The sequence below is a fragment of the Anolis carolinensis genome, chromosome 1, assembly GCF_035594765.1.
Source record: "Anolis carolinensis isolate JA03-04 chromosome 1, rAnoCar3.1.pri, whole genome shotgun sequence".
In the NCBI taxonomy this organism is placed as follows: domain Eukaryota; kingdom Metazoa; phylum Chordata; class Lepidosauria; order Squamata; family Dactyloidae; genus Anolis; species Anolis carolinensis.
This window is the reverse complement of record NC_085841.1, coordinates 245,224,335-245,249,976: the sequence shown is the minus strand read 5'-3', so window position 1 is coordinate 245,249,976 and position 25,642 is coordinate 245,224,335.

Here is a 25,642-nt window from a genome sequence, read left to right as displayed (position 1 = left end):
GATAAATGGTCACTCTGACAAGTAGCCAAAACCTGATAATGTTTTCTATTTACAAAATAAATTGGAACATTTTCCACAGGGACTGAGATATTTTTAGAGGTAATCCCTTGGCATTTGATTAATTCAGTCTGATGGCAGACCCTTTCATTACAGTACAATTAGCAACATGGGGTAGTCAGTCTAAAATGGAGGTGATACTTGAGCTGTAGCAATTTTAATTTCTCATGCTGGCAAGTTAAGGGATTAAGAATATAAAATCATCCTACTTGGATAAAAAAGGAGCAAGATGTGTCATATCCTTACATACTAATTGCTGGAAATAGGTAACAGCAGTAAGTGAAGTTTTATAAGTATAGAGGAGTGTTTCCCAACCTGTAGTCCATGGACCATCAGTGGTCCCCAAGAACTAAAATATTGTCCACGATCTCATCATTACTACACCATTGCAACAAAAGTGACTAATCTCGTGAAACCCTCTTATACTGCTGAGACAATGGGGATGTTGGGAGGGGAGAAGCTGACTATCCACAAAAGGCATGACAATAAGCCTCTTGACTGCTGCTGTAGGGTCTAGAATGCTGAACTATCAAAGTTAAAATCCTTGCTCAGTCACAGAGATTTTCTGGATGACTAGGGGCACATCACACACTCTCAGAAGAAGGCAATGACAAACCTCTTTTGAATAGATCTTGCCTATGATATGGCCTTTCTATGTTGGATTTGAACAACAACAACAACAACAACAACAACAACAACAACAACAACAACTTGCCTTGTGGACATGGTGATGGTGGATAATCTTCTTTACGATAACATCCTACAGGGTTTAACATTCCTATAGTACTTTGGAGTATCCTTGAAAGCACTTTCTTTACATCAGGGTAGGTAAAGCTCTCAGCTTTGGTCATACTCTAACTCAGGGGTCCCCAAACTAAGGCCCGGGGGCTGGATGCGACCCTCCAAGGTCATTTACCCGGCCCCTGTCCTAAACTTTAGACTTAGGGTTGACCTAAGTTAGTTCCTTTCACCTATAAAATAAAACTGTGACCATGTTCATTGCAACCTTAGCTTGGAAACCATCACCTGCCACTGGTTCAAGGAAAGAGAAGAGGTGACATTTCACAAAGTGGCTGGCATGGCAACAAAGTGGTTTCAAATTCTGTAAAACATTATGCTCAAGTGAAGAATTATAATGTATTCTTCCTGCTATTATTTATCAGAGAAATATGTTTTGAGGAACATGAGTCATTAACCAGAAAGCCAGTTGACTCATTCCCCTCAATATCTATTAATTTTCAATTATTAAATAACAAGTAAATGCAATTAGATATATTTCAATTTGAAGTTTACACACACTACATGACCCAGGGATGAAATCAAGTTTAAACACTGATATGGACTAATTGCAGAACGTTGCACAAGTAACTACTTTTCATTTTTTTCAGGAAGGAAATTGAAAATTAATACTGACCAATCTTAAAAAAATTATTGTGAGAATGAAAGCAATACAAGTTGTAAAGCCTACTGCAAATTAAAAAGTGTAACAGATAAATAGAGTTACATTATGGATGAGTCAGAGCAGGGGTCCTCAAACTTTTTAAGTGGAAGGCATGTTTTCAAACTGCTAGGTTGGCAGAAGATGGGCTAGCAGTGGGAGCTCACCCCACTTCCCAGATTCAAACCACCAACCTTTTGGTCAGCAAGTTCAGCAGTTCAGCAATTTAACTTGCTGCACCACTGGGGGTTCCTGTCCATGTGATGCATTTCCTAATTATCATATATACTCGAGTATAAGCTGACCCGAATATAAGCCGAGGCACCTAATTTTACCACAAAAACCTGGGATAACTTATTGACTCGAGTATTAGCCAAGGGTGGGAAATGCAGCAGCAGCCATGGGTCAAATTCAAAATAAAAATAGATACCAATAAAATTTCATTAATCGAGGCATCAGTAGGTTAAATGTTTTTGAAGATTTATCGTATTTCAAAGAAAAACAATAAACTAGCTCTATAAGTGGAAAAGTAGGGGCAACAAAAACAATATGGTATCAACATTAACCTAATAATAATAATAATAATAATAATAATAATAATAATAATAATAATAATAAACTTCATTTGGATCCCACCCTATCTCCCCATGGGGACTCAGGCCGGCTTCCAACATAGTAACGGGCAAACATTCAATGCTTATATAAACAATGCAGAGCTAGATATAGATCTATAATTATGGATACTAATTTCACATATGCATTTTCCCCTGAAATGTTTGCAAATCCCCTCTGTGTGTGTGTGTGTGTGTGTGCATTTCCCCTACAATATTTGCGAGCCATATATATATATATATATATATATATATATATATATATATATTCGTATCTATCTAGACATGTCTATATATATATGTGTGTGTGTGTGTTCATTTCCCCCCTGTAATATTTGAAAGCCCTATATATATAGGTAGGTAAGAATATATTCATATCTCTCCAGACATCTCTCTTTATATAGATATTTGCAGAGACTTGCAAACATATGAGGGTAAATTCATATATAAAAATAATGTATATATATGGCTACAGATACACAGGTACATGGATCTATATGTATAAAGTTTTTACAAAGACCTGCAAACATATGAGGGGAAATTCATATATAAAATTAATGTATGCAGATAGATACACATATAAAGGTACATAGAGATGGCAAACGCTTGCAAGGGGTTAATGCCTATATATCTGTAGGAGAGTTTAACAAATATTTCAGGGGGAAATGCTTTCATAAGATTAATTAATATATATTTTTCTTCTTCCTGACTTACAAGGGTGTCTTTTTCTTTTCAAAATTTTCCCTTGATTAAGAGCGAGGGAGGCTTTGCAAAAGTAAACACACTGATAAGGGAGGAGAAGAGAGAAATAGATCACATGTTGCAAGCAATAGCCTGCAGGCTCTGTTGCTGGCCTTGACCTTGACCTGATTATAAGCCGGGGAGACTTTTTCAGCTCATAAATAAGGGCTTCGAGTATATACGGTAATTACTAGGCTTGCTCAAATAATTCGATTTCCCCGTTACCCGTTATTAATTCGTTACTTTCGTTACTTGTGAAGCAATATATGACCTTGATTGTCCACACGTCTGGATATCGCGGTTTCGAACCGCGACTGGCCGTTTTTTCTTATGTCGTCGGTTTTTTTCGTTGGGAAAAAAAGCTTTTGCAAATCACCCAAACTTGTTTAAGTGCACTGGGGCAACCTAGCGTGTTGTTTGCACCTTGTGGCCAATCAGAGAGCACGTTTAACCCGGGGGAGGGGCTGGTAGTACATCCTGAATGAAAAGACGGTGCACGGGAGCCTCGTGGCTCATTTCGGGATCTGCAGAGAGAGGGTGGGTTGGGAGCGAGATTCCGCAGGCACAGGCAGGCAAGATTGCTGCGTCACAGCTTCCTTGGCTGAGCTAGAGCTAGGTTACAGATTAGAAGACCGGGAGAAAAGGTTGGGTGGGTGAGGTGGGGTGGGGTGGGGTTGGAAACTGTTGGGTGTTTCTTTTTTTTTTTTTCCAAAGGGCCTGTGGGCTTTTTTCCTCACAAGATTGGCGTTTGCCATTTTCCCACCCGGCCTGCAATTTTTCTGCTGCGCCATTTTGCCTGTTGCGGGCGGGGTGGGCTTTCGTTTAGATTAGGATACTTTTCTTTTTTCAACGCTAATAGCAAAGTCTGGCAAAAGGGTTTTGTAAAATAAGGGAGCCTGATTTTGCCTCCTTTCCTTCTAGGCTGCTCAAGCAGGGCTTTTTCTCTGTGCCAGGGCTGCAGTGAATCAAAAGCCAAGTTTGGCAAAAGGGTTGCACGTCCCATCGTCCTTTGTAGAACTACACCTCCTTTTTGGGAAATAAGGGAGCCTGATTTTGCCTCCTTTCCTTCTAGGCTGCTCAAGCAGGGCTTTTTGTCTGTGCCAGGGCCGCAGTGAATCAAAAGCCAAGTTTGGCAAAAGGGTTGCACGACCCATAGTCCTTTGTAGAACTACACCTCCTTTTTGGGAAATAAGGGAGCCTGATTTTGCCTCCTTTCCTTCTAGGCTGCTCAAGCAGGGCTTTTTGTCCGTGCCAGGGCCGCAGTGAATCAAAAGCCAAGTTTGGCAAAAGGGTTGCACGTCCCATCGTCCTTTGTAGAACTACACCTCCTTTTTGGAAAATAAGGGAGCCTGATTTTGCCTCCTTTCCTTCTAGGCTGCTCAAGCAGGGCTTTTTGTCTGTGCCAAGGCCGCAGTGAATCAAAAGCCAAGTTTGGCAAAAGGGTTGCACGTCCCATCGTCCTTTGTAGAACTACACCTCCTTTTTGGAAAATAAGGGAGCCTGATTTTGCCTCCTTTCCTTCTAGGCTGCTCAAGCAGGGCTTTTTGTCTGTGCCAGGGCCGCTGTGAATCAAAAGCCAAGTTTGTCAAAAGGGTTGCATGTCCCATCGTCCTTTGTAGAACTGCACCTCCTTTTTGGGAAATAAGGGAGCCTGATTTTGCCTCCTTTCCTTCTAGGCTGCTCAAGCAGGGCTTTTTGTCCGTGCCAGGGCCGCAGTGAATCAAAAGCCAAGTTTGGCAAAAGGGTTGCACGTCCCATTGTCCTTTGTAGAACTACACCTCCTTTTTGGAAAATAAGGGAGCCTGATTTTGCCTCCTTTCCTTCTAGGCTGCTCAAGCAGGGCTTTTTGTCTGTGCCAGGGCCGCAGTGAATCAAAAGCCAAGTTTGGCAAAAGGGTTGCACGTCCCATCGTCCTTTGTAGAACTACACCTCCTTTTTGGAAAATAAGGGAGCCTGATTTTGCCTCCTTTCCTTCTAGGCTGCTCAAACAGGGCTTTTTGTCTGTGCCAGGGCCGCTGTGAATCAAAAGCCAAGTTTGGCAAAAGGGTTGCACGTCCCATCGTCCTTTGTAGAACTACACCTCCTTTTTGGAAAATAAGGGAGCCTGATTTTGCCTCCTTTCCTACTTGGCTGCTCAAGCAGGGCTTTTTGTCTGTGCCAGTGAATCAAAAGCAAAGTTTGGCAAAAGGGTTTGCTAAAGTAGGGCTTGCAGAAAATCTCTTTCTCCTATATTAACCCTATCAAGGTCTGGAAAATACAGGTATCCCCTTTTTAACGTATAACAATAAGAACAACTGTAATAGAACGGTTTGCGGCAGTTAATAGACCTTGAACACATTGCCAATCAAGAAACAACACATCTTTCCCCCCATTAACACAATACCTTCCTCCCTTCTGTTACCTGAAAACACTCCCGTTATCATGAAGCGTTCAGCTGAACGCGGTTCTGGTGGAGCAAGTCCTACAAGTGGTCAAGCAACAGCCCAGACACTGTGGGGGGCCAAAAAAGTTAGGGTGGGTCCCATCCGTCTGGAACGCGGAACGATGGGAGTGGGTGGACTTGATGAAGAAGCTGGCTGTTCGACTGCTGAAAGTTCACAGCCCTCCACCCGGAGCCAGTTGTCGGTTGGAGCTGAGACAACTGGACGATCAATGGAACATACAGGTTTTGCCGTCCTGGAACTACAGGTGGTGGATAGTGAGGACATAGATAACCCCACCCCTCCACCCGCTACTGACAGTGAGGAGGAGGTAGAGGAGGTAGTACCATCAAATCATAGACTTTCTCATGCTGCTGAAAGGGTGCCCACAACTTTTATCTCCGTGGGCGTCAGCACAGTGGCTGTGGGGAGGCCAAGGTCATATATTTGGGACCATTTCCATGTCCACACTCAGCGTGCCACTTTGGCAGTTTGTAGACACTGTGGGGCAAATATCAGCAGAGGCAGAGACCTGAGACATCTTGCGACCTCGGGGTTGAGCTCTCACATGAAGCGACACCATCCCTCCATATCGGTAGGAGGGGGAGCTGCAAGCCCTTCCAGTGGCAGCATTAGCACACAAAGTTCTCCTGGTGAAGATGGTGGAAGGCAGACACAGTCCACCTTGGAAGATTGGGGCATTCCTTTAGCCAGGAAGAGAACGGGGGAAACATTACCCACACCCCAGCAGATGACCCAAAGTGTGGGAGAGATGATTGCCCTTGATCACCATCCCTTCCGCCTGGTTGAACAAGAACGCTTCGTACGCCTTATGAAACGCCTGTGCCCCTGCTACAAAATCTCCTCCCGTCACACCTTTTCCAGAAAGGTTATTCCCGGATTGTACGAGGGCTGCAAGGAACGCATTATCCAGATGTTGTTATAATTGATGTGGATCCTTCGGTAAGACATATTTGGTGAAGAAATACGGCAGAGTCTCACTTTACAGAGATAACGGTCCATCAGAAACTTTGTGGCTGTGTCTTGCCGCATTAAGTAGTACACCTCGGCCTTGGTCACCACTTCTCTAAATTTTTATCTTTCACTGTCCTATCGCCTTGAGCGGGTGTGGTCGACGCATTGGCCGCGGGACGGCCGAATAATGGTCCCCGCGCACGCGGACGGTGCCGTTTGCCCGTCAGGGCGTGTGCCTTTGCGGCTGCTAGTGACCTCTGGGTGCAGGTTCTGTGGCGTGGAAACTGCTTTTTGCTGGTTTGTTGGTAGGACGATAGAAGAGGGTGGAATCACACCGCAGAAAGCGGGACACCTCGGCCTTGTCCACCACTTTTCAAAATTTTCTTCTTCCACTGTCCCATCACCTTGAAAGGCAGTGGACTCGACGCTGTGGCCGCGGGACGGTCGCCTTAGGGTACCCTCGCCCTCTGGCCGCGCACGTGGACAGTGCCGTTTGCCCATCAGGGCGTGTGCCTTTGCGGCTGCTAGTGACCTCTGGGCGCAGGTTCTGTGGCGTGGGAACTGCTTTTTGCTGGTTTGTTGGTAGGACGATAGAAGAGGGTGGAATCACACCGCAGAAAGCGGGACACCTCGGCCTTGTCCACCACTTTTCAAAATTTTCTTCTTCCACTGTCCCATCACCTTGAAAGGCAGTGGACTCGACGCTGTGGCCGCGGGACGGCCGCCTTAGGGTACCCTCGCCCTCTGGCCGCGCACGTGGACAGTGCCGTTTGCCCGTCAGGGCGTGTGCCTTTGCGGCTGCTAGTGACCTCTGGGCGCAGGTTCTGTGGCGTGGGAACTGCTTTTTGCTGGTTTGTTAGTAGGACGATAGAAGAGGGTGGAATCACTGCAGATAGCAGGACACCTCGGCCTTGGCCACCACTTTTCAAAATTTTCTTCTTCCACTGTCCCATCGCCTTGAGAGGAAGTGGACTCGACGCTGTTGCCGCGGGACGGCCGCCTTAGGGTCCCCTCGCCCTCTGGCCGCGCACGCGGACGGTGCCATTTGCCCGTCAGGGCGTGTGCCTTTGCGGCTGCTAGTGACCTGTGGGCCCAGGTTCTGTTTGTTGGTAGGACGATAGAAGAGGGTGGAATCACACCACAGAAAGTTTTTCACTCTGAGCTAAGACTTGTAGTCTTCTCCGATCTATGGAGAACTCTCGGACGGATTCACAAAAGAATTCCCTGTCGGACATCAACGGCAACATTTCCTTCAAGTCCATGCCATCCTGATGCTATGCCTGTAATTTCACTACCTCCTTGAAGCGGACGGGCATTAAAACATGGAGGATGGACCAGTTGGATCTTCTTACACTCCCAGGCACTGTCCTGTTTGTCAAAAAGCAATTATTTTCAAAAGTGCCATTCTTCCCACGCTCTGCCTTCCTTACGGTCAAGCTCTCACATCCACAGGTTGCTGGGGTATGGCATTGCGATGACAATGCGAGTATGCGGTCCTCCAATGTTTGTGTGAAGTCTCTGCTCTTATTTTGTCAAGTGTAGACATAGCTCCGCAAAACCTCTACTGACTTGCAGGCCACATTCCGCACCTACATTGATATGTCGGAAGAATAAATAAAACGTCTGTCAAACCCTCCACATCCAATCCATGTTGTTTACAGTTATAAATCTGTGTGGTTCCCTTTGGGTTCCTTCTCTTACAACCCAGCTTTGGTCCTTTCTTCTTTCACCTTTGAGAGAAGGCTCCTCTGCCCCTACTCTCTTTCAGCCAGCAGACTGTTATCTCATACCATAGGTTGTAAATGTGCCTTCCATAAATTTCAAATCCTGCCTACAGGTCCTCTAGCCACGCATGTCGCATTTAATGTTCCACACAAACAGCTAGATGATTCCAGAGGCTGAACTTATGCGGCCCTGCCGCAACCCGTTCCCAATCATGAAAACGGCGGTTGATCCGTTTTCTGTTCCCAGCATGTCAACTAACACTTTTCGTGGGACAGACTAGGTGACTTGGAATTCCCAAATAACCCAGCACATTCCATTAATTATCCTCCAAGCAGTTCAAGGCTTTGAAGAGAGTATTCAACATGGCCGACGATGGTGTGACCCCTTTCAGCAGCTTGCCGAGTGACCGATCTGAGAATACTCTTCCTCGAGGCCAAACTCCCGGTCCTGGAATATCAAGAAATCCCTTCGAAGCGAGGAGGACTCTCAGAGAGTTTATAAAACTATCAATGTTAAATGATTAAAAAAAATTCTATTTCCCGCCAACATCTCCCTGCATGGATTCGGTGCGGATTACTTGGGGCAGCGGCCCAAGCAACATGAGTACAAAATAAAATAAAATAATTTTGATTTAATTTTTTTTAATGAAAGTAATGAAATAATTTTATGTCTTGACATCATAAAATATTACGGTACTTGCAGAAATGTCTGCTGTGCACTTTTCCAACACTTTTGCTGAAACAGTCCAGGACAATTCTTAGCATTTTGTATTTGAAAATGAGGACTGTGTTTTGACGCATGAGACGAAAGGTGGTTTACAAGCCAAATTTGTTAACACAGCCATCGTTAAATGTGGGACACCCTGCCCAAAGCCTCTTGTCGTTTAGGATAACGAAAACATTTTATTTATCTCCCACCCCTTTACAATGCTTTTACAATATGGGATAACTGAAATCCCACAATGACAGGGATAAAACTTTTTTTAATGGATCCCAGCCATTGCCTGCTACAAGTTTTTTCTCTATGCGTGTGTCTGAGAGGATAAGACACAGAAGGTAAGTATGTGATGCTAATCTTCCGCAGACCCATAAGTAGAGAAACAAACCACTCAGAAAGTCTATTGCTATTAAAAACAATGAGTTATGTCTTCATGGTTTCTTTTGTCTCAACATTTGTGCTATGTTTTAGTTCTTTGGATTCATTTCTACTCCATAAAGTCAATATCTTTCATTATTTTACATCCACAACTTTACTGAAACTGTATAACAACAGAAGTCATTTCCCTCTTTCCAGCTCAGCTGCTAGAGATCTTTAATAACAGCAGACACACACAAGTCTTCCCTCTAGTTCAACTCCATAGAAACATGAACCTTACATCAGAGCCTTAAAACCTTCCACTTCCAAAAAGCCTTCGAGGACTGTGGGGTGGATCGCTGCCAGTTGAAGAATTGGTTGCCAGGCCAAGAGTATTTCGCACTTTATTGATTTTTAACTGTCAAACTACCTCATCTCTGTGGAAGTATTCAGCCCTCGGCCCAGAGCCGTGTTTTTACACCACTGTTTTTTAAGCGGGTAATGCTGTATGCTGACTGTGACAGCTTTTTTATTTTATGTGTTATTGATGCAACATTTTTTTTTACTATAGATTTTTTTTAATTGCTGCCATTGTATTGTTGACGGGCATGCCCCATGGAAGCCGCTCAGAGTCCCTCCGGGAAGATGGCGCGGGGAATACAAATAAAGATCTTACTGTTGTTATTATTATTATTATCATTATTGATGTGATGGTGGCCACGACTACCCTGCGGACTGCCAGCTTGCTTGTGTCCATCCGGTAGGGCTGCGGCCAGGGCCGCAGCCGGTTTGCTGTCAGGGAGTGTGCCTTTGTGGCGGCTAGAGACTTTGGGGCTCTGGTCTGGTTGACACAGAAGTCTGGTTAGGAAACATGGTGGAATGGAGCCCATCCGGGGGATCTCAACAAGTTTTTCATCGTTTGATGCGAGTGTGGTGCCCAGACAAACGGAAGGCTTGGATCTTGTTTGTGATTGGCCAGGGTGATGCAACAAACACCGTGGTATGAGAGAGACAATCAAGAAGGAAATTCCTGCTGCTTGGCAGAAATGGGCAGTGCTGGGTGAGATGTCATGGGTGGTGGGGTGGTGGCGTGGGGCCGGCCAACGGTGGCCGGCCCCCCTGGTCAGTGGGGCTTGGGACCCCTTTTCACTAGCTGCCTCAAAGGCGCCACGCCCTTCCCCTTGGGTGGTGGGGTGGTGGCGTGGGGCCGGCCAACGGTGGCCGGCTCCCCAGGGGAGTGGGATCCAAGCCCCCATTTTGCCATCAGGCGATGAATCAAACCAACGTCGCACAAATCTTACATTTCTTGGGAGGGGGAGGGGCTTGACCACTGTGGTATAATGGCCTCCAATATGGATGCCTGGGGAAAGTCATTGCGCATTGTGGCAGGCAGCACAATGTGTCTCTTGGCCAATGGCCCCCAATGCCCTAACATTTTGACAGATTTACGGGCACTGAAACAATGTTACACAAGTAGAAGAAGGACTTTCACAGTGAAGGAACCCCTATTGAACAGGAAATAACAATTCAAAAGCAGGAACAGATTTTTTGCAATTGGTAAATAAAGATTTTTTATATGAACTATAAAATTGCGCAATAAATCTTAGGAAAGGGCAAACGCTCTGCAATTTAGCGAACAAGCAGGGTGGATTGTGTTCTCCCACTGTACCAAATTTGATCAATATAGCTGAAAAAATGAGTGCAGGAGAGCCCCCTAACTCCCCCCCCCCTTGGGCTGTTTTTGGGCCACTGCGCATGCGCGTCCGCCATTAACGAATTAATTTAGAAAATAACGAATTTTCGTTAATTTTGAATTTTTGGGGGGGCCAAATTCGGAAATGTCTTCAGAAACGAAACGCTACCCCCCTCTGCTTTTGAAACGAGTTTAGAATCAATTTTTTCGTGGATCGCTCAAGCCTAGTAATTACAAATATATAACTAAATAATGTCTCTTTGCTTGAGCCTTTAAATCCCATTTTATCAGGCAACTGCTACAGTGAAAGATGGAGGCAAGTTCTGCTGTTGATCGATGTGCAGGTAGATGATGAGGCGTCCCCTTGCTGAGTGGGATGCCTCAATGGTAGAGGAGTTGAATCACCCTTTCTATTACTGTGCTATAAAGAGTGTCCTAACTTACTGCATCTGCATGTGGTTTGGTAACTGCACAGTGGCAGACAGGAAGGTGCTCCAAAGGGTCACCACTTCTGCACAGAGAATCATTGGTTGCCCCTTCACCTTATTGGAAGAACTTTATAGGTCCCACAGCCTTAAAAAAGCTCAGAGCATTCTTGGAGATCCATCCCACCCACCATATATTTTTTTTAAAATTATTACCATCTTGCAGATGGTACAGGGTGACAAAGACAAGGGCAAACAGACTCAGAAATAGTTTTTATCCTAAAGTTGTGGTTATGTTGAAGTCCATGGTTTTGTACTGATGTAGCATTTGGGGCTGTGTGGTGGTGGTTGGGGTGTGGTGGGATGGATGTATTGTTTTGTTGTGTGTGCTGGGAAAGGCATTTCATTTTGTTGTGCAATAGCACAATGACAATAAAGCTATTCTATTCTATTTAGAACTCCTCTTTGCCAGTGACTGAAGCAGTCACAATTAGAAGCAGGAATTTTCTTACAATTCCTTGTGGAATTTCTTGCCTGCCAGTGGAAATTATCAACTGAACAGACCTCCACCTCTTAGTGCAGCTACTGCTTGATAAAGTAGGTTTAGATGGGTATTTATAACCATGGCAATCGTTCCATAGCCACATAATGTTATTGAGTATTGAGCAGTTATCAATCCATAACTCTAGGTTACAAACCCCAAACTGCACTACAGAATAGAATACCAGTCATCATAGTCTTTTTTCCCCTGGTCTTCTTTTTCTTCCTGCCAACATTCTGGTGTCAACCATGTCTCCAGATCTAAATGAAAGCTTCTTAAGACAGGGGCCTTATATCTTGTGAAGCAACATCCACATTAATGGTCTTATTGCTTTTCATTAGCAGTAGCAGTAATGGTAGGAGTAATAGAAAGCTGCCCCTTGGATGGTAGACCACAGTGTTCCTTGTTGGAAGTCATCTTGCTCAGAATGTATTTTAACTTTTTAGCTGGGATGGGGAAAAAACTTTTCCAAGAATCTATATTATAGCATGCATGAAAAATTTGCTTTAATAATGCAGGTGAGAGCTAGCAAATGCTGTCTTCTGCTTCATAATCATGCAAACTCACTTTCAGAAACGGTGATGATTGTTATAATCAGTTGAATAGAGTTTTTTAAAAAAAAAAAAAAAGCTGGGGTGGGAATGAATGCTTTCTGCATTACTCACCCGCTTATTGGTTCCTGAACTTTCTTCTTAGAAACCTTTGGAAATCTTTGCCATTTCCATTCAAAGCACTTGTCAGAAAGATTATCATTTCAAGAGAAGCCCTCAACCCAGTGACTCTACTTTGAAAATAATGTTTATTCATAAAGAGAATAATGAGCAATGTTTATTTATAAGTGTGAGGTGACATGATGATATATTATGCAAATCGTCATCTAAACATTATCACTACATTTTGAGTAAAATGGTTTAGAGTATCACTTTATGAACTTACTCTTCAAATAGGTTCTGCCCTCGGGTATCAAACAACAAAATGAAGGACGTAAAGGCAGACTTTCCAAGTAGAGTGAGCTAAGTAAGCATCCCACTTACTGCATGACTTGAACACTGAAGTTTGTCTCATTGAATTGTATCTCAAGAAGTCTGACTTGACCAGGGTGGTCCATGCCTTAGTTACCTCTAGAATGGATTACTGTAACACACTCTACGTGGGGCTGCCTTTGAAGACGGCTCGGAAACTAGTTCAAAGATCAGCAGCCAGATTTTAACTGGAGCCAGTTACAGGGAGAGGACAACTTCTCTGTTTAAACAGGTCCACTGGCTGCCACTAAGTTTCCAGTCCCAATTCAAGGTGCAGGTGCTTACCTATAAAGCACTAAACGGTTCAGGACCTGCCTATCTTCGTGACTGCATCTTCCCCTACGAACCTGTGTGATCTCTAAGATCTTCCGGGGAGGCTCTTCTCTCGCTTCCTCCCCTTTCGCAAATTCGGTTGGTGGGAATGTGGGAGAGAGCCTTCTCTGCAATGGCTCCCCGGCTCTGGAATTCCCTCCCCAGGGAAATTCACTGTCTTCCGGAAGCAATTAAAAACATGGTTGTTCTGTTGTGCTTTTGAGTAGACAAGTCCATTATAACCTGGCCCATACCCACATTGGAACTTGCCCTGTCACTTTATAGTTTGATTTTCGTTCAGATTTATCTTCCTTGCATGTTGTCTCTAGGGTTTCTGCCAGAGTCTTTGCAGTTCAATCTTGAGGTCCTGATAGCGGCTGAGTTTTTCCTGTTGTTTTTCGTCAATGCGACTGTCACCTGGGATGGCAACATCAATAATCCAAACATTTTTCTTTTCTACAACTATGATGTCTGGTGTGTTGTGTTCCAGAACTTTGTCAGTCTGGATTCGGAAGACCCATAGTATCTTTGCGTGTTCATTTTCCAATACTTTTGCAGGTTTATGATCCCACCAGTTCTTTACTGCTGGGAGGTGGTACTTGAGGCATAAGTTCCAATGAATCATTTGGGCCACATAGTTATGCCTGTTTGTAGTCTGTCTGTGCGATTTTCTTACAGCAGCTGAGGATATGATCAATGGTTTTGTCAGTTTCCTTGCACAGTCTGCATTTTGGGTAATCAGCTGATTTTTTGATCTTGGCCTTAATTGCATTTGTTCTGATGGCTTTCTCCTGGGCTGCAAGGATCAGGCCTTCTGTCTCCTTCTTCAGGGTCCCATTCATGAGCCAGAGCCAGGTCTTCTCCTTATCAGCTTTTCCTTCATTTTTGTCAAGGAACTTTCCATGCAATGTTTTGTTGTGACAGCTGTCAGCTCTAGTTTGTAGTGCAGTTTTCTTGTACTGGTTTTTTGTCTGCTGTGTTTTGAGGAGTTTCTGATTTTTGACTTCAATCAAAGCAGGTTCTTCACTTTGCTTTACATATTCTGCCAGGGTTGTTGTTGTTGTTGTTGTTGTTGTTGTTATTATTATTATTGGGCATATTCCCAAGGAAATGTGTCTAAGACTCAAATATGTGCCTACTTCTCAACCACATCCATCCATTGAATTGTTACATAGTCAACACTTATAGAAATCTCTTTTATTAATTAAGTCAATAGAATCATCAATATGGTTAAAGATAATTCTTCAAAGTCAAGTCAGTCTCTTCAAGGATACCATCCATCCATCTTGTCCTTGGTCGACCTCTCTTCCTTTTTCCTTCCATTTTTCCCAGCATCATTCTTTTCTCCAAGCTTTCCTGTCTTCTCATGATGTGGCCAAAATACTTCATCTTTGCTTCCAATATCCTTCCCTCCCCTGTGAGCAGCCAGGCATTATTTCCTGGAGGATTGACTGGTTGGATCTTCTTTCGGTCCAAGGCACTCTCAGGATTTTCCTCCAACACCAGAGTTCAAAAGCGTCTATCTTCCTTCGCTCAGCCTTTCTTGTGGTACAGCTCTCACATCTATAGGTTACTATTGGGAATACCATTGCTTTAACTATGCAAACCTTTCATTTCCAGTGTAATGTCTCTACTTTTCACTATTTTATCGAGGTTGGTCACTGCTCTCCTCTCAAGAAGGAAACGTCTTCTGATTTCCTGGCTGCAAAGAATTAGCGCTCATGTGGAAGTGAGTTGTCTAAAGGAACAGAAAACATGGTAGAAACAGTGACGATAGCATTTTCACCAAACAAGTTTTTTGCAGCTCACCAAAAGAACACGAGAGGCACAGAGGCCCACTGGCATGAAGCCTTCATATTTGATGAATGCCAGCTTCACCATACACTGGAGGCTAATGTTTCAGTATGTTGACTGGAGATAAAGGTTTGAGTCATCTCTGTGACTGCCTCTGGCTTTCCAGCATGCCAGCCTAAAATACAATATGAGTGACCTAAATAAACGGAGGCTTTCTCCACCCCTTCACAATTTGCTAAATCTGACCTAGATTCTTGATACCTGGGATGGCAACTATCTTACTTTGGTACAAGAGTCTGTGGTTGTATTAATAATATGCCCTGAATGTTGAAACCCACAAAATTGAAGTAGCTGGAAGGGAAGTGCAATAACAATATTCTGCATTCCTCTGCTATGAATGTAAAATGACGTAAGAGAGGAGAACGTGTGTGCATAAGCTGCTATAAATCACCCTCCCCCAAGAAACTGCTCCCTCCTTCATCTGAACCAGAAGCGAGATATGGCAGAAGCCAGCAACAGGTCGTTTTAGACAGGGACTGTAATTAAAAGTCAGATTCTTTCTGCATGTGTACACAGGCACAAAGCATTAATTACTGATTAACAAGAGCTAAGATGAGCTTGGGCATCAAGCGAGACTGCCTTGTCTAGCCCAATACTGTAGCACATTTTTCACCAAGAAAGCACAGAGAAATAGGCTGCAGCTTCTGACATCCCGGGCCAGGTAGACTAGTTTGGCAAATTTCTTTGTGAACTTATTTACTGTTGAACAAAATCTGGCTACCAGTATTTTAAAAACTCTAAAATCAGAACAGTAAATAAATAACAATATTCTGAAAACAGAGGAATTCCAGACATGAATCAATCAGGGGCAGCTAACACCTCTGAACAATGGATTCCCCCAGGCAGGAAGAAGTCAAGCCTTGAAGCTGGCAAGGCCATTAATGCTAATCAAGGTGATCATATAAACCTTCACACTGGCCTCCAACAGACAAGAGTTCTTTCTCCCACCCTGGACCTTCCACAGATATATAAACCTTCCTTGCTTAGTTTTTCCAGTATACCTCACCACCTCTGAAGATGCCTGCCTTAGATGTGGGTGAAACGTCAGGAGAGAATGCTTCTGGAACATGGCCATACAGTCCGGAAAACCCACAATAATGCTTTATAGAATTATTGCAACACCTCTGCTGAGCAAAAAACAGTGTAGTAAGAAAATCTATCGGGATGATTTCGCTCTACTTTAGCCACCTCACACCATAAGGACTGGTAACTAAGCATACATTTAGCAATAAAACACCACTGCATCACTCTTCATTTTTGCTCTTTCAATTGCCTGCTCCTTTCAGCTTTTATTCTACTCAGTTCAGTGTCATGCTGTATCTTATACTGCCATATATTTATGGGATGTGAGTAGAATTATGGAGAAGGACTATTGGGTGGTCATGCACCTGTGTTTATGCAGATCCCCCTCAAGCCTGGTTTTCAGGAAACTAAGGCCAACTTAGTCTCCCAGGGTCAGAACATACATTTGCCATTATTAGAAGGAGTTGGAGAAGACAGAGGGGGAGATGATGAAGAAGAAGCTGCAATGGCAATGGCAGCAGTAGTGGAAGCAGCTCCATTGATTAGATCCAATGTAACTTGGTGGGAAAGTGTTGCTTATAAAGTGGATTTTGGGTTGCAAGACACAGGCTTCTTCCACTTTTCCTTCCCTTTAGTCTGGTTTACCTTAAAACTGATCCATAACAATGTCACTTGTCCATTCTCATCCATTCAGTGATGACTCTACTCCAGGTTTTAATCCAAACTGTAAAGGCACTATCCTGGATGGCAAACCTATTTGGGGGATAGCATTCAGGGCCTTAGATCACTCCTTTAACAATCAGAATAAACCCTGAAGCAGATTCCCCATCCCACTCTTATGAACAATGAGTCCCATAACTGATATTTGGCATCTACTATAGGTAGCAACATGTGAAATACTTCCTGCCGGTTTTGCATAACGTGTAGTGATGCCTGGAGTATCAAATATTTTCCAATCTATCTACTATTGGAGATGTGAGTAACAAATTTCCCCATGTCAGAAGATTGACTGGTCTTGTGAAAGTGTTAATCCAACTATGCCTAATGTAGACATCATTTCTGGTTGAAGTCATAAAGTGGTGCTCTTAGTGGTACAATATCGTGGATATGTTCACCTAGCCTTTTCAAATGTTGGATGAAATCAGCATAGTGCACACTGATATCTTTTTGGACTTTCTTGTCAGGGCTGATGTGTCAATACACGTTGATCAAAGACAGAGTAGGACCTTCTAAGGAGAGTGAGATGAAGAGCAAATAGATAGGTGTGTGGCTCTCCCTGCCACTTCTGACTCCTCCCTATAAGTTCTCTCTACCATTGAAAGGTGGAAAAGGAATCATGATGGATGGATGACATCTGATGGATGCCAACTCTAGACAATGTGACGTAAACATTTCAACTATGAGGTTCTGAGGTTTACCTGCTTCAAACTGTATTAAACTGTCCCATTCTGATTCCATTTTAAGAAGCAACAAATGTAAGGAGAGATAGAATTTTATTCTTTTTCCCTCTCATTTTAAATTTATTCATCACCAGACAGCATTTGTCTTAATAGTTGTCAGATTCACCATTGCATTTTTGAAATAGCACAGATACACAATTTGCCAAAAATGAGACATGCACATTCTTTTCTGAATTATTTTTTCTCCTTTTTCATAGCTATCATCTCATTTCACATAGACATGGAAAATGCATTTCCCCCCTCTGGATTTCATTTTCAAGGTTCATATTTTAGCTTACTAGTGGCCACATTTATTGATTGGTTTTCATTCCTGATTCTGACAAATACCTGTGCCCATACAAATTCAGTCTTCGGAGTTTAACTAAACAATTAATTGAAATTATTTCTGTTGAGCTATATGGGGCCAGTGACAGTTTGTAATATTTGTATCTTTGAAGTGCAGAAAGCACATCACATTTTAGATTGAGTTCCAGAGGAACTATGCAATCTGCTAAACCCATTTTGGGAATAGAGTGTGGCATCTTGGATAGCTATCTTAACGTTTTAATGGGACTATCCATACTGTTAAGCTCTACTTTGAGGATAAAGCTAATCACCCTGGATAGTGGCTTCAAAATTAAGATTAAAACCCAGATTTGATATCTTGCTTTTGAAATACAGAACCCCTATCACCACTAATTGGAACAAAGCCACTTAGGGTTGCTGCTGGCATGAATACATGAATTTCTTTAAGAAATTCCCCAGAGTGGTATGATTTAGACCAGTGGTTCTCAACCTGTGGGTCCCCAGATGTTTTGGCCTTCAACTCCCAGAAATCCTAACAGCTGGTAAACTGTGGCTGAGATTTCTGGGAGTTGTCGGCCAAAACACCTGGGGACCAACAAGTTGAGAACCACTGGTTTAGCCTGAGGCAGAACAGTGTCAATTTACATGTAACAGTGTCAATTTACGTGTTAACAGTGTTAGAATCAGTACTGTGTGAATCTGTCAGATTATTGGGGAAGGGCTTTTCTCTTGAGTCTGTCTGGTTGTAGACATATAAAATAAGATAGTTGGTGGTTGTTCCCAGCCTGTGAGATTTCATAGGACATTAAATCACATTCAATAACTAATTTTTTGCAGGTCATCTTTTATATAGGGTGTGTTCTGCATTTTATCACTATTGTTATTTTTTACGTTTGTTGTTTTATCTTATTTTAAACTTTTTGTTATCATGAGGTTTGTTGCTTTGTCTTGTTTTAGCCCTGTTGTGTGCCACCTTGGGTCCCATGTCGGGGGAAGGGTGAGACATTTATTAAGTAAGTAAGTTAGCAGTAAATAAATAAGTAAATACTGGTCACTAAGGCACTACGACAGCAAATGCAAAATGTCACCCAAAAAGTGACATGTGAAGAAAAAACACATTTGTATAATATCTGCAAATGCTAATTTATAACTGTAGATATAAATTAACAAATAATTAATACAACTTAACAGATTTAATTTTTAAAGTGTTTAAGACTAAACATGTGGATGATTTTTACTGGCACAATAGCACATAGCGGTGCTTTCTTCCACAGCCATAATTCAAGTGATAATTCATAGAATCATAGAGCTGGAAGAGACCATCTAGTCCAACCCCCTGCCATGCAGGAAAAACTCAATCTAAGCACTCCCAACAGATGGTCATCCAGCCTCTGTTTTAAAGCCTCCAAGGAAGGCGCTTCCACCACACTCCAAAGCAGAGAGTTCCACTGTTGAACAGCTCTTACAGCCAGGAAGTTCTTCCTAGTGTTCTCCTTTCCTGTCATTTGAACCCATTGCTCCTAGTCTTAGTTTCCAGGGCAGCAGAAAACAAGCCTGCTCCCTGTTACTTATGGCATCCTTTCACATATTTATACTTGGCTATCATGTCTCCTCTCAACCTTTTTTTTCTGCAAGCTAAACATACCCAGCTGTTTAAGACAGTCCTCATAGGGCATGGCCTCCAGACCTTTAATCATTTTAGTTGCCCTCCTCTGGACACAGAAACAAACTATTAATAGAACTGAACAAATGGCTTGAATATTTCATGCTTCAGGGTTAATTTAGACAAATGTTTCTTCACACAATGAAGGTGAAACAGTGCTCAACTTTTAAGGCTGTGCCAATGGGTAAAAGTGACAGGTAACCAAGTAGTCCCACACTTAATCTCATAGATGCCAAGTACCCCTTTCCCTCCCATTTGTATGCATTGTGTGAACCTTTACCACAGTATGGACCACATCCATCTAAACTGAGGCAGGGTTCCAAATGACATGTATATACTAAGATCTCATCACCTGCAAACATCTGTTTTTTATATAGGGACACCAAATCTTACGTATGACACTGTGGATGAGGTTACCCAATTTGAGAAGTGGACATGAAATATAAAGGGTCTTGTAGTAAGACTGATCTTCCTTGATTTTATTTGCCCAAATTTCAGGAGATGCTTTCTGCAAAAAGAAAAAAAAAAGGAGGAGGAGACTTGAAGCTTGGGGCTTAAAATTTCAACATCCCTAAAAAAGAAAAGAAATCAGAAAAAGGAAAAATAAAACAATGCGTACATTAAAATTAATGAAAATAAGTAAAAGAGGAAAACAAGAGCATCAGTTTCCAGGGCACAGATGCTTCCTGATCCACGGAGGCCACTTTTTTCCTGTGCCTCTCATCACTAAGATGTACTTCTTTGTATTGCAAGTCAAGAGCACAGAGTATTTCAAAATAGCTTCTCAATCTCTATATTGTTTCATTGTCTTTTGGTCTACTAAATCTTGTTACCACAGCAACCATTTCTCAGTCATTTTTGCTCATTAAAGGATCAAAAAGTTCCAGGCTAAGCTGCCAACTGGAAAAAGCCATTCATGCTGCATATGAAGCAAACCATAGTGTTCTTCCTTTCCATTTGATAGGTCAATCGTGCTGAGAGTTCATTGTTTCTGGGTGGCGTAATGGGTTAAACACTTGTGCCAGCAGGACTGTTGACTTGAAAGTTGGGTTGCTGACCTGAAAGTTGCCAGTTCAAATCTGGGGAGAGTGCAGGTGAGCTCCCTCTGTCAGCTCCAGCTCCCCATGTGGGGACATGAGAAAAGCCTCCCACAAGGATGGTAAAAACATCAAACATCTGGGCGTCCCCTGGGTAATGTCCTTGCAGACTGCCAATTCTCTCACATCAGAAGCAACTTGCAGTTTTCTCAAGTCGCTCCTGACAAAAAAAAATTGTTTCGAGGATTCTAAATCCCCAAAATATAACTTCAGAAATGCCTTTATTTTTACTCATTTGTAAATGAAGTGTATGGTTATGTGCTTAATGTTGATTTCTGATAGCAAGGATTTGGGAAAGTTACTTTTTAAGGCTACAGTTCCTAACATCCTGCAGCCAGCATATCTGGTGGTTAGGTTGCTAGTAGATTTAGAGTGATGATTACATCCTTTAAAAATACAATTTTTTAATTCTGTGGAGAACTAGTGCAAATGCTTTGCTTTTTTTCCATCATGGGAGGAACTGTTAAAAGCTTCATGTACTGGCTCATATAAATGTGATGTTTGCACATCAGCAACAGTGAGGAATACACAGAGTTGGCATGGGCTAGTACACAGGGTAAGTGACTTTTAAAATGTGTCACGCACTGAGAAAAGTGACAACCTGGGGAAGTGCATTTGGCAGCCTCTCCATAGGGAGTGGTGTGTAACATTTAAATCAGCCATAGTCCATACTGAAGGGAAACAAAAGGATTAGGGGGTAATGCAAGAATGGTTAACTTCAGAAAGGGATAAAGTGTCAAATGGTAAGTTAGCTGCTGAGAAGTTAAGGCAAGGAATAAAACTGTTTCACAGCAGTGTTGTAACCCCTTCTACCTTATTGTCAGAGCAGGTCCACAAGGAAAAGGGAATGGCAGTAGACTGTGAATGCTTCAGAAAGAGCTTAGAAATATTTGAATCCAAGCAAGCAACCTCAGATCAGTTCTACCTGAGAGCGATTAGGGTGATCCAGACATACCTTCCCATAGCAGCAAAACCCATTGACTCCAACATATATTATTACCATATTACTGTATCCTAAACTGTACTATAATTCCCTGATGATATAACCTGAAGGCCAATTTATGCAATCCCTTCTCTCACATAACAAATTGGTCATATGGTGAGATTTTTTAAAAAAGGGGGAGGTAGGAAAGATGGGGGAGTATGTCTGTATGGGGGCTCACATCCTCTTAGTGCAACATTATATAACATGGATGGATATCTGATTTGGTGTGGTCCTCTTGTGATCCTCTGATAGTTTCATAAAATTTCAATTTGGCAGCATTCAGAAGTTCAATTTGTGCTTCTTAATGTTGCCAAATAGGCAACCTCCTCTATTGGGGTGTGTGAAAAAGGGAGAATGCTAAGGGTTGAGAGAAGCTAAGGGCCCGGGCTGTGGCACAGGTGGGAGACCAAGCCAGTGCAATTAACTGCAATGAATCACTCTGACCAGGAGGTCATGAGTTCGAGTCCCGCTTGGAGCCTATGTTTGTTTGTCTTTGTTCTATGTTAAAAGGCATTGAATGTTTGCCTATATGTGTAATGTGTTCCACCCTCAGTCCCCTTCGGGGTGAGAAGGGCGGAATATAAATGCTGTAAATAATAATAATAAGGGCTGAAAAAGCAGATTTGGAAGCTATATACATTCCAACATTGCACGTCCCTTCTTCAGATTATTTAGAATTAGTTATTTCCAACCCTTACATTCTTTGCTCATCTCTTTCTCCAGCCATCCACAATAGGTTTATTTAATTCAATACAAAAAGTTTTAAACTTCTGTTGATGCAATGAATCCACTCTAACAATTGGTACTAACAACTGGATTTACACACATACTCAACTACTTTATATCACTATGATCAGACATTTCACTCTTTTTCCGTCCTAGTAGTGAATTGCCTGCCCTCAAATCTCTGGATATTAAGACAATTTACCTTTTACAATAAATTTCACATGATACACCTTGTACAGTTTAATTTTTTTTGGGAAAAAATCCCTTTGCACACATTTTTTTTGACATCTTTGGCAGAAAATTGGCCAACCACAGGCATACGACATCTGTTCTCCCTTATTTCATGATGACTATTTACTTTGAATCAAACATCATAGAGAGAAAAGCATGGGGAATTGCATGAATTTATTATAAGGCTTTGATACAATTCACAGTAATCAGTAGCAAAAACAGAGGGTCAAATAAAAGAACAAAGTTAAGAATCTATTCATTTGTCAAGTATCCAAATTTTAAATCTGTGCATTTAGAGATCCTCTCATGCACTTGGTTAGGCTTGGCCACACGGCCTATACGACAGATTTATTAGAACCAGGCATTTCATTATCTCATTACAACACCAAATAATTGTACATCTTCAATAGTCAAGAGCCATTGATTCCTCCACTCTTTATCTGTCCCGCACTGCAGAGCCCTCTGCCATGCATTCAATCAGGAGTGTATTTATTTATGCATATGGCTTGCATATCTCAAGGCTAGAGGCATACATTTTTAACAGCTGAAATGCTCTTGAGAAAGAAGGAGGGGAAAGTTCCTTTTCAAGCCACTCCAAAGTTCTCCTGTGCCATCCCTTGTTTATCTGCTCATTACTGTGAACAAAAAATGGATTTGTCAGGAGAAATTTAATTTAAGAAATGGAAACATGAACATATAAAAGGCATCTTGATAACTCAGCAGATATAGACCCATTTCCCACTGCATTGTTTTGTTAATGAGATAAACATTTCTTTCTCTATTATATAAAAAGCACAAGGAATCTTAAATGACAGTTATAGAAGGAACTAGAGTGAACAGTAGGACACCAAATTTGTCCTATATGTAGGGCATATTCACCCATGAGCAAAGTAGAATAAATAGACATTTATCTCTTTCAGTGATCAGCTTTCAATGAAACATGGTTGAAGAATTTTCAATCATCCTTAATCATGTCTGGATCTGTACCCTCATAAGCTCTTCCAAGTATTGGAAGGTCTCAACTGATTTTTCTTCACACTCATGGATTATTTGTAGACTTTACATATAATTCTGAAGGCATGACATTATTATTCATGTATGGTGTTGAGGACACCAGGCAAAAATATACAGAAAGACTCTAGATCCCATTCTTGATCTGGTTAGTACTTGGATGGGAGACTGACAAAAAATATCATGTGCCTTAGGATACATTTCACAGGAAAGCAAAGATGAACCACCTATGGATATTACTTGATTAAGGAAGTCCTATGAAATCCAATAAGTCACTGTAAATCAATGGATACATAGAATTACAACACAAATTCAATGATGATACTAACTGACAACATTCATAAGAATCTATTCATTTATCAAGTATTCAAAAATTTTGGTAAAGGAATTCATTTTAGAAGAGGGGGGTTCTAGCAACATACATAGGAGAGCAATAAAGGAGAGCCCATGGATCTTTGAAATGGGGACTTGTGCAAGTAAAAGGAAAGTGTCATGCAATTGCCACGGGGAGCTCTAGATTACGGATTTTATTAGATTCTGTCATTATATGTTGTTTTTTGAAAGCATTTCTACTGTATCTTATTTTAAAAGGATACTCCTTTCATCTAGTGCAGTCTTTTGTTCTGGATGATTGGAGGGCACATGTGCACACCAACCTCAAATTTGCTTACAAAAAATATCTCAGTTGGAAGGAATAAGAGGGAGAGGACAAAGGTAACTACTCAATAGTCAAACAGTGAAATACGCAGATGACTTTTTGATCTTACCTACCTGGTTCAGTTATCACCCTCATCCTCTCCCCATCAAGGCATGTATAATTTTCACACCAAGGTATATAGAATTTCAAAAGCATTATAAAAACATTTACATGTCCTTTCAGTGATTGACAGTTTCGATTCAACAAGTGTTCCTGTGTCTGACCTTATATGGCTCCCACGTTGCTAGAAAACTGGCCATTTGATACCACATGGAGTCTGTTCAGATTTCTTCAGCATCCTTAGATAGCTAGGTGCTGTGTGAGTTGAAAAGATTTTGCACAATTTCTGAACATTAGAGAAAGAAAGAGAGAGCGACCAGACAGCAGGTTTGTCCTTCATAAAAGTTTCCATAATGTTGCTATTATGGTAATGTAATATTTCCTTAACTAGCATACAAGTAGAGAATATGATGTTTATTATTTTCATTATCTGAAAGTTTGGGGAATGGTCTACATAATAGTTAGCTTGCTCATATTATTTGTCTTACTATGTTGGAAGAAATCAGTAACCTAATACATGTTAGAAAGTATATAAATGTTAAAATTATTGTTTCAAATTTATTGTGTGTGGTATTTTGTTTATTTTCACAGAGATTTAGGCTATGGAAGTAATATCCTGTAGATATAGGACCTGGAGGTAATTGATTACAAAACTCGATTATTTAATTAGCTACCTTCCCATATTGAAATTATGAACACATTATACTGTTGTTATAACCAAATGAACAATGACCTCACTCCTTTTCATTTTACCATTATGGTAATCAGCTTTACTAAATGATGGAGGAGGAAAATGCTAGTCTAAGTACTGATTTTGTAACACATTTTGCTCAGTTGTGGGGTTGAGGTGAAAATGAGGCAGATGAGAGTTTGTTTTGTACAATTATTAATATTTATATTAATATTATTTATACCCCACCTTTATCCCCATGGGAACTCAGGGTGGCAAACACTCCACACGAAACAATTTAACAGCTGCAATGCAAAAGTTAAAAACAAAAAATAACAGTATGGTAAAAACAGAATTAAAATACAGTACATGTGCCGTCCGCCGGACAATAAAAAAACTATAAAACTGAAACGTGCTGTCCTTTATCCGGGCGAACTGCAAATCCCTATAAGCTGTCCTATAGATATTGAACGACTGAGTCTGGATAACTTCAAAAAAGGATGTTTATTCATACAAGGTTGTAAACCTGGCACAGATCTTAAAGTTGCAGAAAATGAAACAAATTTCTATAGGTTTTAGGTACAGAATTATCCCTGGTTCCAGAAAGCAAAGGTGATTATAAAACCACTATACCCTAATCACGCTGCCTATATTAGAAGGAGAAACTCTTTCCTTCCCTATCTTTACAGCAAAGATTAGTTCTAGAAGCGACAGAATAACCCTGCTCCTCCAACTAGATTTCCTATTCCAGATCAATATAATTCAATACTTATCTAATTTGGATAGGCTTAGATTGGCCTGGTTTTGAGGATGATTTGTCCCAGTTAGCCTTGCACAGCTCCAGCA